The sequence below is a fragment of the Dermacentor silvarum genome, unplaced genomic scaffold (assembly GCF_013339745.2).
Source record: "Dermacentor silvarum isolate Dsil-2018 unplaced genomic scaffold, BIME_Dsil_1.4 Seq837, whole genome shotgun sequence".
Lineage (NCBI taxonomy): Eukaryota > Metazoa > Arthropoda > Arachnida > Ixodida > Ixodidae > Dermacentor > Dermacentor silvarum.
In genome coordinates this window covers 65,324-85,866 of record NW_023606852.1, presented here as the reverse complement: position 1 = coordinate 85,866, position 20,543 = coordinate 65,324, and the positions used below count along the sequence as shown (strand labels likewise).

At 46.1% G+C, this 20,543-nt stretch overlaps 1 pseudogene; it reads left to right on the top strand.

Moving 5' to 3' along the window:
* Positions 1–20,543, top strand: part of LOC119435695 (protein lin-54 homolog) — a 96,311-nt pseudogene that overhangs the window by 48,664 nt on the left and 27,104 nt on the right.

Here is a 20,543-nt window from a genome sequence, read left to right as displayed (position 1 = left end):
ATTTTCAGCCTAATTTTCTTGGGAAAAAAAAAGGGGGGGGGGGTTTAGAATCAGGTAACTACCGTAATCAGACATTGTGAGCCGCAGTTCTTGCTTGAAAATATTCCTAGGGCAGGCCAAAAATATGCGTTTTCAAGACTGGAGATTATGTGTGTTCAAGGAATTCACTGTCCCCTAAGCTCCGCTGAGACAGACGCTGCCGCTAAAGAGGTTTCTATTGGCATAAGATTCAGGCGAGTGTACAGTGACTGGTTAAGTTCGAATTATCCAGCGAAGGGAAATTTGAGGATTGAAATAACGAATGGTTGGGCCCATAGAAATGCATGTGGGCCAGCCAGGACTTTCGGTCAGGATCAGATTAGGCTGAGTCGATTTAACGGAAGTCTACGGTATGTGGTCTGAGCTGTAGTGCACTCACTGCCGGCGCCAGTAGAACAGGAACACTTGACAGCACTGTAGGTAGAAGAAAGAAAACAAATATAAAGAAGAAAAAGAAAATGGCCCTTCTCTGCATTTCCTGCTGTAAGAAAAGACTAAATTTTATTAAGATATTTTACTCGACACATGCTCGCCTACACTTGCCAGTGTGCTTGTGTATGGAAATATGCATAAAACCTAATACTACTGTTTCAGTAGGTCTCTTGTTTCCCTTCTTTGCTTGTTAGGAAAGCAGCCATGGAGTCATGAAGGCAGGACGATTTTAACATGGAGCTGTGATGCAAAAGCACTTTCTCAAATTGCATTATTAGTATATACAGGGTGTTTCAGCGAACACTTCCAAAATTTATTAAAGGTTGCCTGTGGCAGATAGCCCAATTCTAGTTAATGAGCTGGTCTACTCGAAAAGGCGGACATTACTTGCAGAAAAAGTTGAAATGCATAATCAACTAATCAACAAAAATTCACTAATTAAGTTTTTAACTAATTACCTGATGGCCTATATTGCAATTTACAAATTGTAGCCGAGGAGTTCGCAAGGCGGATCCACTTGGAATTAGTTCTCAGGATGACACCAGTTTCGAGATATTAATTCCCGAACTTTGTGGAGAAATGCATTGGCGTTGCAGTTAGTTTGTTAACAAAACATCGCTTAATGCATTGAAGCACAAAATTAACTGGAACGCCAATGCATTTCTCCACAAAGTTCGGGAATTAATATCTCGAAACTGGTGTCATCCCGAGAATTCATTCCAAGTGGATCCGCCTTGCGAAGTCCACGGCTACAATTTGTAAATTGCAATATGGGCTATCAGGTAATTAGTTAAAAAACTTAATTACTACTTTTTTGTTAATTATTCTATTATGCATTTCAATTTTTTGTGCAAGTAATGTCCGCCTCTTCGAGTAGACCAGCTCATTAACTAAATTGGGCTATGTGCCACAGGCAACCTTTAAGAATTTTTGAAAGTGTTCGCTGAAACACCCTGTATATATATTGCAGTAGAAGTACCAAGTCCAGAAAACTAACGAATTCATTACATTTACATTTTTTATGAATTAGGATTCATAATATTGAGGTCCACCTGTGTTGTCTTTTCTTGTTTACTATCCATGTCCAGGGTTTGTACAGGTCTGTGAAACACTTGGAAGTCCTGAAAATTTTTATATTCCCTGAAAACTCTTACTTTATTAGGCATGGCTATTTCTCCTCTATAACAGACAGCCCTTGATGTTGAGCCAAGTGAAACAACCATGCATAAGGTGTTGTACAGAGGTCAACACTTATGTCTAGAACGACGGAACGTCGCGCTCGAGACTGCACGAGCGACATCTGCAGTTTGAAATAGGCCACATCTGAGCATGCACAGCGCCAATGATGCGCCGGCATTGCATTTTTATCCTTTTTATCACCGTGGCTGCAACAACTGCTTTGGCCGTCAAAAGCGCTGTCAACGGTGTAGCACAAAAACAAAAACAAACAAGCAAGTAAACAGACAAAAAATGCAGCGAATCGTTCTCGGCACTCGGTGCAAGCTATGCTTTAAGCTTATTCTTATTGGCAATGTTATCATTGACAATGTTCGCTCACGAAACACACAAGCAAATGCCTCCGCTTACTACTCATGTATGTTGTGCTTACATTTGACAGCATTCTTGAGGTACCTGCATGTGTTGATTTCAATAAATCTCATAAGTTCAGGATATTTAGGCAGCAATTTTCTGTATGTGCGATCGAAACCTACAATTATTCGCAATTAATGTTGGCGGGTTGACAACCAATAAACGATGAAAGTAGGTTTGTAAAATTTACTCCTAACAGACGGCAATAAAAGCAATGCGTATGCAAAATCCACGGCGCGATGCGCGAGATATATGTCCGACGCAATAGTAATATGACGATACCACGAACTGGGAATAAGCCTGCAGTATAAGTATAGTGAACTAGAGTATAGGGCGCCGAGCCGGCCAATTCCTTACGTTTTTCTTTTTGGCGGCGCTACAACAACCGTTGACAGCGCTTCTGCCGACCAAAGCAGTTGTTGCAGCCGCGGCGATAAACAAGGAGAGAAAACGCGAGGCAGGCGCATCATTGGCACCGCGCATGCTCAGATGTGGCCTATTTCAAACTGTAGATGTCGCTCGTGCAGTCCCGAGCGCGACGCTTCATTGTTCTTGACATGAGTGTTGACCTCTGTACCAGTTGCTTTGAAGTTGGCTTGTATGGAGTGCTTTTATACATAAATGTGGTCTGTAATAAACGCTTTTGTACTTTTGTGTTTGCGTCTTGGTCAGGCGAATTGATGACACAGGCTGCTTGTTTTCTGCATTTGTAATTTCTTCCAGCAAAGGCAAGAAAAAAATTGGGTTCACACATGAGACTTTTCAATCAGCTTCCTATGCTGTTTGTGGTTTATTTTTACCCACCAAACCTCTGCGAGGTACACCATGGTTGGGCAGCATATGTTGCAGCCCAAATGATAACCACTTATGGTGTTTTTATGCAGGATATGATTATTAACTTTTGAAGTGTGATGATTCATTCTTGTCAATATGCCTGTTTTGTTGAGTCATGATCATTTATAGCTACAACACCAATGGTCAAACAGAGATGTCGGTGGAGCCATGTTTTGACAAGAGGACAACTGCTTTCTCTTTATATAGCTCACTCTTGGACAGCCCCGTTGGGGGAGAATAAGTGGGTGTGTAAAGTGGGATGAGGGGAGTCGAAATGTTCAAAAAGGGCGAGTCTTTAGTTGTGACAGCAAAGCAAGAAGGGTGGGGGGGGGAAGGGTTCTTCCGAGAAGTAGCGGTGACAGAAACAGAAGAATCCTCAAGTGTGTGCAGGTGTTGTCAAACCAGTGGGCTTAGATTTCCTAGAAAACAAGAAGGAGAGACAGATAGGCTTTGTACAGTTTAAAAACTAGCAGAAGGAAAGAGAGCGAAAAGGAAAGCTTAAAAGCTCTTGTTATCACTACCTCAACTAAACACTTCCCATTTTGAACATTTGATTTCCTTCATTCTATTTAACCGCTTATTCTGCCCCATTGGGGTTGGCAGAGAGTGAACTATATAGACACTGTCAAGGAAAGCAGTTGCCCCAGTGAAGAGAAATCTCCTGTTTCACCACTGTTGATCACTTCATCTCCATCATCCTGTGATCCTGTCTTGCATAGGCACATCACATGACTCTGCCTTGTCTTTTCCTATTGGAGCATACTGTGGCAGTGTTTGCTGCGTGTATGGTTTTTAATGTGGCAGTGGCATGACATGGCATAGTGCTTTTACACAGACAGAAGATGCTCCATGCAGGGCAGTTGCAGCATTATCAGGCGTAGTATGCAAAAAGACGACACAGGGAAAGCATGATGCACACACAAGGTGCCACTTCCAATTGGTTTACTGAACAGTGAGTGAAGCCTACTTATACCGAAACATTTTTGAGCATCAGTGCATAGTTTAGTGCCACTGGAAAGTGCATATAAATAATTTTATTTTCTAGAGCTACTGTATCACGGATTATGTGACACTCTTGAAAAAATCTTGACAGTGCCTTGAAAGGCCTTGAATATTCTTGAACTTTTCTTTTTTCAGAAATCTGTACAAATTGGGAGTACCTTTGCTTAGTGTGTGCTTTAAGCTGTGATGTTGAAAAGCTGTCCTCGGTAGAAAACCCGAGAGAAGATAGCTTACAAGTTGTTTTTATGCAGGCAGCTGCCCTTTCAGATTTATGCAATCATATGAGTCTTCCCTGTTTTCTTGGTGTTTTACTTTTATGAAAGGAGCAGGGATATCGTAGAAATATGTACTGGGGTTTGTCTTTGAGTGTAAATGTCCATCCTTGTTTTGTTTGCTGGTCAGATGACACTCGCTTTACATTTCAGGACGTCATGCGAAGACAATTCACGGCCCCGAAAGCCCTGCAACTGTACCAAGTCCCAGTGCCTCAAATTGCAAGTGACCTTTTCTCTTTATAATACTTGTTACATCATATTTGATTACATTAGACGTGTAATGGTGCCAATTACGTAGTTGATGTATTTTAGCACTTTGGCTTTAATATCAACTGAAATAAATTCACTTAATCCAAAATTTTGGGTATGTCAAAGACAGTGCGCAGTTTGTTTCCTTAATTTTTGAAAGAGGCAATTTATCAAGTAAATTAAAATTCATTTGGCGTATAACCACTCAATGAAGAGGACTTAAAGAGCAAGAAACCGTCCAAATTATCCAAGCACTCCTTATAAGCCGGATCACATATGGCACCCCGTATCTACTCCTCAAGAAAGCTGAAATTGAAAAACTCAACATCGTCATCAGAAAGGCAATCAAGAGCGCACTAGGACTTCCCAGTACGACCTCAACCACGACACTACTCAGACTTGGCCTCCATAACACCTGGGAAGAAATGATTGAAGCGCACAGGGCCAGCCAGCTGGAACGCCTTAAGCTGACTCAAACAGGAAGAGCAGTACTTCGCGAACTCGCATACAGCAAAAACTTTACAGCAGACTCAGACGTGAAAGCCCGATTGCCGCCACTTCTCCGTGACTCTATCTCAGTCGCTCCCATACCTCGAAACATGCATGCAACACACCACAAAAACAGAAGACAAGCAAGAGTTGGAGTGCTAAGCAAGAAATACTCAAGGAACCCCAACACGAGATATACAGATGTGGCAAAATAGCCAGGTAGAAGAGCCTACGCAATTACCGTGACCAACAACAAAGGGAATGAGCTAGTCGTTGCCACCATGCCGGCCAGAAATCCAGAAACGGCGGAGGAAGTGGCCATCATCCTCGGCATCGCCACATGCAAGGACACAGCAATCATCTTGAGCGACTCGCAAACCGCATGTAGAAACTTACAAAAAGGCCAAATCTCTGCCACAGCCATGAAAATTCTAAAAGAGCTATCAAGACGCCAAGGACTACCCGAAACCTATGTTGTATGGACCCCAGGCTACGAACACCTGGCAGGAAACGAAGCAGCACATGCTGTCTCCGGAGAGCATACCAGCCAGGATTCCTGCCGCACGGGATCCGGAAATCGACGAGGGTGGAGGACATTCCCATCAACTACACCGTAATACTGCAACATTACCGACTTGAAAGAAGAGAATATCCTTTACCACATCCAAAATTAAGCAAGGAAGAAGCCACTGCTCTCCTCAGACTACAAACGAGTACATATGTCCATGGAATTATCATGCACCGGATGCACCCCCACTAAATTCTCATACCTATGCCGATATTATGATGTACCAGACACCCTCCAACACATGGTATTGGTGTGCCCGCACCGCAAGAAAAACAGTCAAGACGATGCCTCAGAACCTATACAAGCCACCGAAGAAACGTGGGAGGCAATGTTAACGGTACAGAGCCTGGAGGATCAGCGAAGTCTGGTGAACCGGGCTCGGGCTGCGGCATTAGCCAATGGCTTTCTGGCTTTCTGGACAGAGAGAACCGCCCACCTAGGGCGAAGGAAGAATACTTTCTCGCTGTTTCTAACCATAAATGTTCATTCCTTCTCCTCCCATACTTCACTCCAGGCTTTTCCAGTGCCTTCATCACATGTCGCAATGCCAGGAGAAACCTGCACATGATGTCAGCAGGGTAAAAGCTCTTAATTGGTCAGCTGTCGTGTGATAATAGTTCCAATTTGGTGTTTTGATGAGAGCGGACTGTTTGTTCTGAGAAAGTAGTGGCGCTTGCCTATTGTGTGCCACGGATCCCTTCATGAGGCTTTAAGGGGGGAGGAGGGGATGAAAAATAACTTTTTTGTTTCTTGGCAGAAAGGGCTGAAATTTGGCACACACGCTGTACATTGCAATAGAGGGACAAATACAAAATTTCATTAAGATATCTTCATTAGTTTTTGTTTTATAAGAATTTACAAAAGTTTACAAGTTCCTTGCTCGTGGAAAGCCTGGCACAGTAACGAAACATGGTACGGAACTGGGAATACTTTGTATGTTTGCCCAGATGTCTAATCTATATCAAGACAGTGTTAGATTTTTTTTTAGTGCCCTTATAATTTTTTACTCAACATGACATGCATGTAACTTGTGTTTGACTGCATAGAGCCATGCAGTAATTGTGAAGTAATTAAATAATGGAAAAATAAATGAACATTTCAAGACTGTCTTGATGTGCAGGACAGTTCATGGATCACAGCAAAACAAACTGGATCAAAATCGGTCCAGCCATTGTTGTGCTATGCTTTCCACGAGCGAGGTGACCGACCAAAAAAACACTATTGAGAAAACGAGCTGCAAAGTTTTGCAAGCAGTGCAGGTTTATTAGAACGCATCAGGGCGGTAATTTTTGGCATCAGTGCTGTCAAGCATCTTCTTGCACCTTTGCCTCTTCGTTTGGTGGGCTTTGAAAATTTAATAGCCTGGCTAGTACATCAAATTGAACTTCCGTTCAGTTGCGGACATCGCGCGAAGGGAGTCGCGCACGCTGCATGCTCGCGATTCTGCCGTCACCGCTGACGCGAAACGCGGCTCGAGGCGCGTCTGAATGGTGCGCCGTTCGGGCGACTATTTGTCCGGTGAATTTTCGGTTATTACACTGTAGCTCGTCGACGGTTGGGGCTCGCTCAGAGGCGGCGTGTTCATGTCGCACGATGCATCAAACTAAGTACACCGTCTTCGCCGGCGATGGTGACCTTCGACCCGCGTCGATACGATCTCGGCTGGTTCGCGCGGCCGTACGCCGAGGCGCGAAAGCTTCCGTTGGCGCGTCTTCCGTCGACTGCGTTATCGGTACCGATGGCACAGGGCGATTGTCGGTTTCGCTGCTTGAGTCACACGGTGCAAGATAGCGCGGCACGTAATCCACGGTGCAAGGTAGCGCGGCACGTTCAGTCGGGTGCTCCTCCGCTAATCGCCGTATATTTCTCGCCGTAGGAGGCTTGCGCTTCTGTATTCCGAAGACGTGCTTCGTCCAAACTTTCTTCTCCAACAAGCGACGATCCTTAACTAAACTGGGCGCTCTCAGAAATCCGAATTCTGCGTGTCAAGTGAAGACGCCGGCATGGTTTTCGAAGGGAACAACTGCGGTAGCCATCTTGCCCGCTGCCGCAGCAGTAACCAATGGGAAGACGCCATTCAGCACGGCAGCCAATCGCAGGCCCGCTTTCATCGGAGGGCCCGTGTGACTACCCCTAACAGACCCGCGATTCTTTTGTGTTTGTGCGTTTGTTACAAGATGGCGAAGACCGACGAATTGAGAAGCGGAACGGCGAAACTTTGAGCTTTCGAACGATACCAATATGGCGGCGCTCGGCGGCGGGAAATACGAGATATCGCTCCGTGAACTGCGGTGATTTTGCGCGATTTAAAGCTGTTTTTTCGCCCTGCGCACTGACAAATTAATTTTTTTCGGGCACTTTTAGTGCGTTTCCAGCCAAATCATTTTGATACAGCGTAGATTAGGTGTTGCAGATACCGAAATGCGGGGTTTCCAAAAACCGATTTTTCTCGTGATTTTCGCGATCTGATCCCCGCGTCCCCCCTTAAAGGGGCCCCGAATCACTTTTTATCAAAGTGGAGAAAGGGATTTGAAGTGAAAACAGGCTATTTCAGAAATACTTTGCGACAAAAAATACTTCAATGCGTTCAGCGGAAGCGGAGATTTTGGCCATCAAACACGACCCCCGCTGTTTTCCCATTCCGTCTTCAGTGCCTTGTACTGCAAAGGTTACGGCGGTGTGGGGCGTGCCCACAACACTCCGCCTTCTAAATGTCACCGTGGTGCGCAGTTCAAATTTCCGATTTTGGTGCCTACGACGTGCTAAATGTAAGCCAAAACGCAGCGAGCCGCAGTGCGCTTAGCCAGTGGACTCGTGGCAGCACCCCGTGGCGGCCACAATATCTATGTTGTGTAGCCGACCGCAGCTACCAATAGCAATCACATATGGAAACTGCTTTATTATGAAATAAAGCGTCCAGAAGAAAGTGAGGAGCAGGCTTCGGTTAGAAAAGAGAACGTTTGAGAGAAAGGCGACTTCGCACTCCGCTTGCGAGCTCCACACACCGCGTACGGCAGCAAAACTTGTCTGAGATGTTCACAGCAGCGTATGCTACCCACAGACTATGTTATTTCACCAAGCCCGAGGCGTGGTTCAGGGCCCCTTTAATTCAGTCGACGTTGTGCAGAAGGTGATTGTATGGTAGTATTCTGGTATGTTGATGCGACCTATAGCTTTCACTGTACTTCATTAAATTAGTGAGAGTACACTGCGAGGAGGAGAGAGTTCTTCAGTGAAGGCAAGCGAGAAGCTGCAGCACTTGCATATTTGTTCATCAAGCTTTGCTATTACGGCATCATGTAAAAAATTCTTGGTGATATGTTCATTGTAGGCTGGTACACAGCTACAAAGAATGGTTTAAGCATCCTTTAAGGGGCTGCTAAAGGCAAACATAGTGCAAGTTAAAGAAATAGTGAGCACTCTGTAGTGTTAAATGTATCACGTTTACTAACAATGGAGCTTACCAAGAGATGCACTCTGGCCACTTATATCACCTTCAATCGTCCATTGAAAATTCAGTTTCACCACATTTTCTGCATTTTCAGCATTATGAAAGCCATGCAGCTGCATAATGGATTAAGAATGTTCATTCTTTAGTGAGTTTTATCAATTTTTGTTCGTAGGAATTGGCCGCTGTTGCACTTCGATGGAGATATACTCTCAATGGGTGATAGAGAGATTGTGGAGAGAAGGAGATGTTTTCTGCAGCCCTTTAGGGAGCACAGCCCAGCGACAGCTCTCGTCTATTCAATCTGTCTTGTTGGTTCAGCAGCCACTCGACACTCTTATGTGAAAAGGGTGTAAACTTGTGTTTACATTCAGTGATTCAGAGTTTGAAAAACACAGTTTGGTCTGGCAAATAATTCATGAATTCACATTACAATTTCAGTGCTGGAGTTGCTTAGCAATCCTTCTTACACATGAACAACTATCTGCTTTGACTCTCCAGCCAAGACTACCTTTTCACATTGCCATTTTATCATGTAAGAAGTCATCTGGTGATTACGTTGTCTTTTCGTTCTCTTGGATAATAAGAATAGTCTTTCCCATGCCCTTTCCGTTAGCATTTCAGCTAAGTGGTGTCTCGTTTAAGTTAACTGATGCTTGAATTTAACGAACTGGCACTTGGATAAAATTGAGTGGGAAAACCATTAGTTTAGAACATTCTATACAAGTAGCCATGTTCATGAAGTAGTTGAATCTAGCTGCATAGTACAATTGAACCTCAATATAATGATTATCAGATGAAACGAAGTTAATAAAAAATTATCTCATAGCTATTACAGTGTAACAGATATATGTTTATAACAAATGTAGGCTAGAACGAAGCCATTTTGTGTCAGATGTGACTTCATTATAACGAGGTTCAACTTTCGAACTTTTCGAATGCTGTTAGCCAATCTTTTATGCATGAAACTAATCTTTGCAGTATTTCAGTCCCATCATGCTAAGTCTTTTCTTCTCTTGGTTACAGGTATTGTGACTGTTTTGCCAATGGAGAGTTTTGTCATAGCTGCAACTGCAATAACTGTTTCAATAACCTGGAGCATGAAGAGGAACGTCAAAAGGCTATTGGAGCCTGTCTAGAAAGGAATCCCAATGCATTTCGTCCAAAAATTGGTGTGTACTGCTGCTCTCTGAGCAATACTTCCCGAGATGAATTTTTTTGCTTGGTATGGTGTCGCTTATTGTTCTCTGGTGCAGATCTGTGCTGCTATATCTTTTCCTTCCACCACTAGAACATCTTGAAATGGAATTTATCATTACGTATCTCTGATAGCTGTTGTTTTTAGAGGCAAGTTGAAATTGTATTTGGCAGAGTGTTCTGCCTCATTTCAACAGAACGTTAGCTTTATACTTGTACATGTGGCGATAAGGGGCCCTTCACCAGCCTCATTTCAACAGAACCTTAGCTTTATACTTGTACATGTGGCGATAGAGGGCCCTTCACCAGGTCTGGTCATTTTGAGCTGACAAGCGCAGTGCATGCAATGCGTGCTAACGATCGTGTCAGCTAAGTATTACATCCTTACGCGCCGAGGAAAAAGCTTAAATTTCAAACCAAACTCTGTGTGCCCTTCTCCTCGCGGGCACCGCGCTCCCAGCCGGACAGTCAACGTCTATCGCGCAAGTGCGCCTATGTACATGGCAGTGCTGTAACGTCACTCATAGCGACACTTAACTTAGAGAATATTCAAGGCAACATCAGTTATTTGTTTAATCTGTTGCTTCAATAGACGAATTAAAGTTTAGAAAAATAATAAAACATACAAACCGAATCATGTTTTGTTTTACTTCATATCGTACCAACAGAGATGTACTTCCGTTGTGTGCAGTCGTGCACACACAGTCACCATGTCATTTTCTACCGTGCTCCAGCGCTGTGATCATGCTATTTTATCCTCTCGCATCTGCCTCAGTGCTTGTGATTGTGGCACTGACCTATACCACTAATCAGGTGATCTTGTGCAGAGTGCGCAACAGCGTCTGCTGCGCGAAACAGACAAATGCAACAGCTCGTGTGCGAGACTGTCACCAGCAGTGTGCCACGCAGCAAAAACGCGTGTTCGAGGCTCGCGATCGAGGCTCGCGATCGAGGCTCGCGACTCCTTCGCAGCACGGCAGCGACTTGCGCCTTCATTTGCGACACGTTTTGCACTACCACGTGCACATCCCAACTATTTCTTTCGCCAGTGGGCTGATCGCCAACAGATTGTCTGTCCATCGCGATGTAGCCAGTGCCTCTTCATCATCCACAGCTTTGCACCCAGTCAAGCGAAATGTTTGCCTCAACCGCTGTGGAGGAAAACCGCGGCCGCTATCGATGTGATTATGAATGGCGACATTGCGGTGCTGAAGGCACGTGGCCACCGCACACAGAGTCGGAACGAAACTACCGTTCACTGCAACTACAGCGGATGAAACTGCGGTCACTATTGACGCGATCATGGATGGTGACCTCGCAGTTCTTTAGGCAAGCAGCCAACTCGGTGTTATGCGCGGTGGTAAACGCAAGAATAGGGCTTTAAAGGCACAAATAGGCACAAAGCGTTCCGGCGTTGCTGTCATTCACGTACGATTTCAGCTGATGACTATGGCAGTGTGGACTCCGCCGCTTCGTTTTGGTTGGACATTAGCCACCGTTTTGGCTCTTTTGCGTCGCACATGTGCGACGCTCCTCCCTCACCGGGCTCCGAAAGTGTACGAATTAACCGATGTGTGGCCAAATACGTCTGAATTAACGAAGTCAATTGCATTGAATAATGCATACATCTGTCGGGACCAGAGGACGAGTCCGAAATATCTGATTTTTCGAATTAACGAGGGTCGAATTAACAAGGTTTTATTGTATAGAAAGTGGCACTCTGTATGATTACAATCTGAACATGGTCCTTGAAGATGTACTCATTGGGACTCCTTGGAAATCTTACTTTTGTTTTCGTAAACCAGAAGAACTATGGAATTGTCATGGAATTGTCATCTGAGTTGTGCTTCTAAAGGAAGGAGTAGTAAACAAGTGAAAGACTTGAACTAGGATGCTCAGTATGCATTTCCGAGCAAAGTGTATGTCATGCCTCATACAAAGTGTCACAGCTACACCAAATGCTTTATAGGAACTTTGTGGACTCTGGAAGGAGTCTGTGATAAGTACAGATAGATCGCTTATAACTTAAGTTGTTGGAGCCGCTAATTTCCACACTATAACCAAAACAGCATTTTTCAAGGGCATGGGGTATGTGCAAAACATGTATACCAAGCAGCCACGTGTGTCTGGGAATCGAAGGATACAACCGGAATATGCCCTCACTTTCGTTAGCAAGGTGGTTCCTATGTTTTTTTTCCAAGTGCCCGTACAGCCACTGCGAAGCCTTTCATTGACTCTGCAAACTTTGGCCGGCGACTTCTGACGAGAAGGCGCTGGTTAGGCCCAGCCGGCAGGGATGTTGGCGGTATGCCGTAGAGTCGTAGACGAATACACGATCTGGCACAAGAGCATGCGCACAGGCTGCACTAACGGCAGCGTGCGTGAAGCGAGGTTAGCGGGCGATAAGTCAGCAAATACTGTGAACGCATATAGCAAAAGTGGTATGTGCACGTATTGGTAGGAACGGCAAAAGCTCGTGTGGAGAATGTTCTGAACTGATGAACTTGCGGAACACAGTTTAAACTGATAGCAATATGGAGTCAAGGTGGCACGCACAATATCTGCACTTTGTGACAATGGCAAGGGGCGAATTTGAAATGCACTCGCGGCCATGTCTGATATCTCTGCAGTACTTGAGTTACCAAAAGCAACAAATTGATTTTACCGTTCGAAATTCACTTTTATGGCCTGCCCATTATTCGAATGCAAGACATTTTGTGACCCTCATCTATGTCCGAAAATAATGAGTCGGCAACTGTGTTTACATTCTCCACAAAAAACTGAAGAGCCGAAGAGCGGCAATTCGCACGCTGCCAGAGCAAAAGGCTTCTCCATTGCCTAGACAACCCACGCGTGCCCTTTGAGCCAGCGCGCTGCCACCACATTGTTTTTTTTCTCCTCGTGCTTCGTGCCTTCTTTGTTCGCCTCGCTCTGCATCTCCTCCTCTTCCTCCACATCGCCCTCGTCGATCTCCCCTTGGCAGGTACACCTTGTTGAGAAGCGTGCTCGCTGCCTCACTTGTCGACGGGATTTTTGGCAACCACATTATAACCGATATTTCGTCTTGCGCAGCTGCTCTATAAGCACATGCATTCAGTTTATGAGAGGATAAATGGGAGTCAGAAAAGACTGCATTATATCCGGTGCTGCACTGTAAGTGGCTATGTATAAGTGGTCCGAGCTGTATAATATATTTATCAGGGATATTTTATGGCCTGTTTTCTTCTGTTAACAAAGTGAAAGCACCGAAACAAAACTTTTGTGCATTGGCCAATTTGGTGCATGTAGACCAGCAGTCGAGAATGTGGACATGCACAGTTGGACCAAAGTTAGTGGAAACACACAAGCACATGGCTAGCACTCAGCGCCATATCATATGAACACCTGCCAACTCTCCAGATTTTTTAGTAATGTTTATGAATTCGCATTGTTTTACAAAGTGTATCAATATTTCTTTTTCGCAAATATGATGTAACATCCGTAACACCATAAAACAAGACCAGGTTCATAGTAAATATTGGTGCAACATTCACGGAATCATACTTTAGCATGTTTGTTCTGAGACGAGCCCAAAGTCATAAACTTCACAAAATTTCAGGAGTAGCACCTAATGACTCCAGTTGGGGCCTGGAGATGCCAAACCTGTTGCTAGGCTGGAATCACCAGATACATTTAAATTTTCCTCTCTTCTGATGGTGAAAAGAACGCAAGAGGGACAGAACTTGCTTGAAGCAAGTTATACAGACAAGTTCCTGAAGCAGGTGAAATCAGCAGCAGCAATGTCACTTACTGAGTCATTGATCTAACACCCGTGTACTTAGATTAGATGCACATTGAAGAAATCCAGGTGGTCGAAATTATTCCGGAGTCCCCCACTATGGCGTGCCTCATAGTCGATCTGTTTTGGCACGTAAAACCCCAGAATTTATAATTTTTTTGTCTCATGTTTGCTGTGCTTGTGCTCGACATCTAAAGGTAAATCATTGTTAATAAGTGTGTATGTACAGTGGAACCCACTTATAACAATATTCAAGTGCCACGAAAATTCCATTTATATAACCGGGTTGCGTGAAAAAATCAAAATAAAGGGATGGCATAGCTGTTGTGAGGCAACTATAATGGCGGGGAGGCCAGTGCCTCCCCACCACCTTCCTCCATACAGTGCTGATTGTGTTGACTCGTTTAACTGTTCACTCTTGCTTCCCCACACTCCAATCGTGTGTAACAAGCCGCGGCTGTAGGCGTTCAAGAATGCCACTGTTGTAACAACTGCAAAGCGGGGTCATGGGCGGCAAGTGACATACGAGCTCCCCAAGGCATCGCTTTGGTGACCTCAAAAGGGGCCTTTCTAAAAATGCAAGAAGGTTGCCAGGCAGCCCCTCAGCTTGAGAAGTCCAGAAGAACGCTGAGGCGAGATCACCTCAAGCATACTTCTTACTGGCTTGCACGAAAAAACCCTATGTCAGTCAGATTTGCTTGCTTTATGCAAAGCTTGCCAAAATCCTTCTCTGAGGCATCCCGGTGCTCCATGTAGTGCACCGGAAGGTCCCTCGCGAAATGAAGCGCCCCGGAGGCACTGAAAATCTTCAGGGCCTCCTGTGACCTACAACGTTGAGGCAGCCTGCCCTACCCCGCATCTCGTGCCGTCTTGTTATCCTTGCAAGCACTTTCGCGACGATCACCTCATTGGTTAGAAGCACTTCACTTCCAAATCTAAGCAGTGCACTTTCTTTTCATCGGCAACGTCGTGCATTGCCGATGATCAGGCAGTGGGCGATCACTGCCTTCTCTCGTGGTGAGTCAAACGGGCCGAAAACTACGTGGACAGTAACAACTTCGACAAACCATCAAAGACGAGCCCAAGCGCCTTAAACCGTTTGGCAGAACTGCATGGAATGAGGGGCCAGCCAGCACACACTCAGGAGCCTTGTGCAGCGCAGTCAGGCTACCAGTGCAGTTGGCACGGTCGATTCGTGTTCAGAGGATGGCGCACGTAGAGCTATGGGCGTAGCCCATTCTTTCTCTGAGGGTGAAAATGCGACGGAGAGAGGCGCGCGAGGCGGCGATGCGAAGAGGCTGGAAAACAACGCGGGCGGCATGTGGCGTTCAAATTTCTTTTTTCTTTTTCTTTCAAGAAGTTCGCATTCCATTACCTTTTGCACGGACACCCAGTTGGCCAGACTTCAATTGTTATAACCGATAATGCGGCCTGGGGGCATTGTCTTAAGCGGGATATTTCACCGTAGAAAATGTACAAAAGTTGACGGTGCAGCAGCTTCTCATTGTTATAACCAATATATTGTTAAAACCGTATCGTATAATGGGTTCGACTGTATAATCTCAAATACTTGTGCTCAGGGCAAGCTTTAAAAAAAAAAGTGCAGTAATATTTTGCGAGATTTTACTATTGTATCATTCACAGTTGTAGGTATGCATCTTCACTTCACTTCACTTCACTTTAATACCTTAAGCCCCATTGAGGGGTTTACATAAGGGTGGTTAAAAAAAATAATAAACATTAATACAGGGCGTTCGTTTTGAGATATGTGAATAACAGCTTTCGGTAAGGATGCAGATGGGCTTGTGTGTCTGCTGCTGCGGGCGTGTGGACGGCCGTTCCAGTCCCTTGATGCTCGAATAAAAAAATATGATAGTGATGATAGAAATTATAGTGCAGGTGCCAGCAATGTGGGTGCACAGGTAGAAAATGTGGCAAGCGATATTTCCACTGTGTCCTTCTACTACAGCTCTAGCTGCTTCCTAACTTGCTGCAAACAGAAAGTTTGTTCGTGCCAAAAGGTGTTTTGCTTTTTTATTTATGTTCATAGCTAAGAATACTACTTACAAGGTGCGCACAGGTCCTTGAAAACTCTTGAAATTGAAAGTTTGTTTTCAAGGCCCTTGGAAAGTCTTGGAATTCATTTTTCCCTTGAAAACCTTTCAATTTCTTGAGTAGTCTAGCGATCAATTTGCGACGAGCTTCTTATGCTGGGATCAGCGTGGACCCAGCAAGCTCGTCATTTTAGAAAAAGTGGTACAGTAAAAAAAAGAAGAAGAAGAAGAAAAGCGAGACGTTGCACTCGTCCGCATCCACACACCTCACTTGCCTTTGATCCACGCACCCCACACGGCACGACTTTGTCGCAGTCACACCCTCTTGCGCTCTCTCCTTTCTCCCTTCTACCCCTTCATCAGCGCTGTTGAACTCGTGTTTCTGAAGAGTGGTATAGAGAATGGTGTGCTAGGCTGGCGATGCAGCGAATCCTGCCGCATCGGTGTGCGGCACCAAAGCGGGTGCGGCGGCTCGCTTTTTTTTTTTCACATGGCCCTTGCGCTTTATCTTTGAAGTTAATCTGCGGCAGATGCAGTCATCCCACTGTGGGCTTGATGCTATCAGTCGTGGCAGCGTAGTGTATGCAAAAGCTTTGCAGGTTTCTATCCATGTCATCGATGTAAAGATTTCATCGATACGGCATAAAAGCGCATCTTTGGTCGCAGACTCTCAAATTAAAAAAAAAAAATCATTTTTTCCTCTTGAAATTCGTTTTTTTCCGGTTGCGCAATAACTCAAAAAGTTTTACGGCCACTTCCATGCAAGAAAATAAGTTGGCGACTGTACTTATTTGCATAAAAGTTCCATTTTCAATATGACGAAATAAACTGCTGATTTAACCAACTTTGGTATGTCTAAGTTGTGGTCTCACACGGGCTCTTGGGACAAACGAACGACAACACAGTGGTACAAACAAGCAAAGGGGCATTTATTGCGCCTTTCATACACTAATGCACACTAGCCGAGTTACAATGCATAGAACATTCACACGGGCGTGCGACAAATCAAGGAAGTCCGACTCACCGCGACCGATAGCGAGCGAATATTTCACCCCATGCTATGATACCATCGCCTAGTCTTCACTGTACGGTCACGCGAACGTGGTGCGTTCAAACGATCCGTGTTCGTCCATACCGGTGCCCCGCTCCGAGCCACGCGAGACGTCTCGCGAAGCGTGGATCGGCGCACGCGCGGACGTCCGCGCGTCTCACGATCCCAACCCTAAGAGAGAGCAGAGCGCCTTCAACCTTTTTCTCCCAAGTCACCCCCCGATCGGTGGCGTTAGCATCGTGACACTCGCGCCATCTCTCGCAACGCGCCGCGACCACTACGACCGCCTCTGGCACCCAGCCGCGCGGTGAATCCGGACCACAGGAGACGCGTGAGTCGCGCATCCCCACAAAGTTTAGCTATGAACGAGAAGAAAGGGAACCGAGGGGCCCGATTTTTATTATCATCATATTTTTTTATTAGCCAATCATTGTTGGCTTCTTATGATAAGTTCAGCTGTGGTGTTTTGGAAACAATGGTTAATGGATGTCGCTTTGTACCCTTGAAAAAGCTGCTTTGACAGAGCCTTGAAATTCCTTGAATATCATTGAATTTCTGTCTGAGACCTGGGGGGTATTTTGTAAGAGTCCACCTAGTGGACTGTCCATTTCGGCTGTCGCCGATTGGCTCCAGCTGCACGAGCGAGGAGACTGGCTGGCTCCTTCTTGCTCGTGCAGCTGAAGCCAATCGCAGACAGCCAAAATGGACAGTCCACTAGGTGGACCTCTTAAGTAAGTAATTTTGCTGTTGGGCTACTTGTTACATATTGTTACGGGGAGATTTACAGAAAAGGGGGTTTATTCACACTATGTACAAGGAGACTAAATGTTGGCTAACAACAACAAAGATGGCGAACCACAGTTTCACCTCTTCCTCGTCTGTTCGGCTCTATGCTTCAGCATCTTCTTTGTCTGCCGGACAATTGGCTCATACACTACCCTCCGGCGGCGAAAGCACCGACTCGGTGCAGGTGAACGAAGGATACATGAAAAGAACAAAAAACAAAAAAAAACTAGCACACAAGGTATTAAGGTGTCCGGGGCACGATAGGGCTTGAGAGACAACGTGTACAATGTCCTTGCGGAGAGGAGCAGAGGATGACGAAGGCAGCAGTGGAGCGATTTCATAAGTGACATCAGTCACTTGGCGGCACACGCGATATGGACCGGTGTACTGGAAGAGCAGTTTTTCAGATAAGCCAACGCGTCGTGCTGGGACCACAGGAGAACGAGCGATCCAGGGACAAAGTGGTGGTTCTGTGGTGGCTGTTGTAGCGAGACTGCTGGTGGATTTGGGACTCAGAAAATCGAGTGCGAGCAACTTGACGTGCATGGTCGGCACGTGCAATGGTCTCTTGAGCATATTCAGTGGTGGGCACCGAAGAAGGCACCAGGGTGTCCATAGGCAATGTAGGGTTTCGACCGTATAAGAGGAAACGGCGAATAGCCAGCGGTCTCATGCCTGGAAGTGTTGTACGCGAATGTCACAAACGGTAGTGCAACGTCCCAGTCGTGGTGGTCGGCAGACACATACATGGCCAACATGTCAGTAAGGGTGCGGTTCAGGCGTTCTGTCAAGCCATTCGTCTGTGGATGGTAGGCTGTAGTCAGTTTATGTTGCGTCGCGCAGGATCTTAGAATGTCATCGATCACCCTGGACAGGAACTGTCTGCCACGGTCAGTGAGCAGTTGCCGAGGCTCCGTGCTGGAGTATGACGTTATGCAGCAAGAAGTCTGCAACGTCGTGGCACATCTAGTGGAAGTGCACGCGTAATGGCAAACCGCGTCGCATAATCTGTGGCAACGGCGATCCACTTGTTCCCAGAGGTGGATAGGGGAAACGGACCAAGTAAATCGAGACCGACGCGGTGTGAAAAGGCTCGTAAGGAATGTCCAGAGGCTGAAGATGTCCTGCAGGTGGCAGAGTCAACTTTTTCGGCGCTGACAAAGGTCGCATGAGCCCACGTAACGGCGCACTGAGCGGGACATCCCAGGCCAATAGAACGGCGCGCGCGGTCGTACGTGCGTGACACGCCAAGATGTCCCACCGTTGGTGCGTCGTGGAGCTGCTCCAGGACAGTGGAACGGAGGTGAGCCGGGATGACTACAACAGGTCAGGACCGTCAGGGAGTAAACTGCGATGATATACGTGTCGTTTTGAAGTACAAAGAGGCGGAGGGAAGGATCAGGAGCGTGGGAGTGCAATTTTTCGATGATCTTGCGTAGAAACGCGTCAAGGCGTTGTTCGGCAGCGATGTTGAAGAGTTGAGAGATGGAACGAACACACGGGCTGGAGTCGCTCAGGGCAGCGTCTGGTGGATCTACTGGGTATCTGGAGAGGCAGTCGGCATCCTGGTGCAAGCGGCCAGACTTGTAAACGACGGTATACGAGTATTCTTGAAGTCGCAGTGCCCATCGACCAAGGCGACCAGTGGGATCTTTGAGAGAGGACAGCCAGCATAGAGCATGGTGGTCAGTAATAACGGTGAAGGTCGGCCGTAGAGGTAAGGGCGAAACTTGGCGATGGCCCAAACTAGAGCGTGACACTCTCGCTCTGTGATAGAATAGTTTTGCTCAGCTGAGGAAAGAAGGCGACTGGCATAAGCAATAACGCAGTCCTGACCAAGCTGACGTTGGGCTAGAACTGCGCCGATTCCATGGCCACTGGCGTCGGTACGGACTTCTGTGGGCGCAGATTCGTCGAAGTGAGCCAACACTGGTGATGATGTCAGTATTCCTATCAGCTGTGAGAAGGCGGACGCTTGTGCAGGACCCCAAGAAAAGGTCGCATCTTTCTTAAGCAGGCAGGTGAGGGGCCGTGCTAGTGCTGCAAAATCTTTCACAAACCGCCGAAAATAAGACACAGGCCGAAAAAGGAACGGACGTCCTGAGTAGAGCGAGGTGTCGGAAAGTTGGCAACGGCGCTAACTTTGGCAGGGTCAGGCCGTATACCTGTAGCATCGACAAGATGGCCAAGTACTGTGATCTCGCGGCGGCCTAAGTGGCATTTGGCAGAGTTTGAAGACCTGCATTGCGAAGGATGCGCAGAATAGCCGAGAGTCTACTTAGATGACTGGAGAACGTAGGCGAGAAAATGACTACGTCATCGAGATAGCACAGGCAAGTAGACCACTTGAAACCACGAAGAAGGAGTCCATCATTCTTTCGAATGTTGCAGGGCATTGCAAAAGCCAAAGGCATAACTTTGAACTGGTAGAGCCCATCGGTGTTATAAAGGCGGTTTCTCCCTGTCTTTTTCGTCAACGGCGATTTGCAAATGGCCGAACGAAGGTCTATAGAAGAAAAATACTGTGCGCCATGCAAAGAGCCGAGGGCGTCGTCAATTCGCGGCAGAGGGTAGACGTCCTTTTTAGTAATCTTGTTTAGGTGGCGATAGTCAACGCAGAACCGCCAGGTGTTGTCTTTTTTTCTGACAAGCACCACAAAGGATGCCCAAGGACTCGTAGATGGTTCGATGATGTCCTTTGTAAGCATTTTCTCGACTTCGGTTTGATTTACGTGCCGTTCAGTCGCAGAC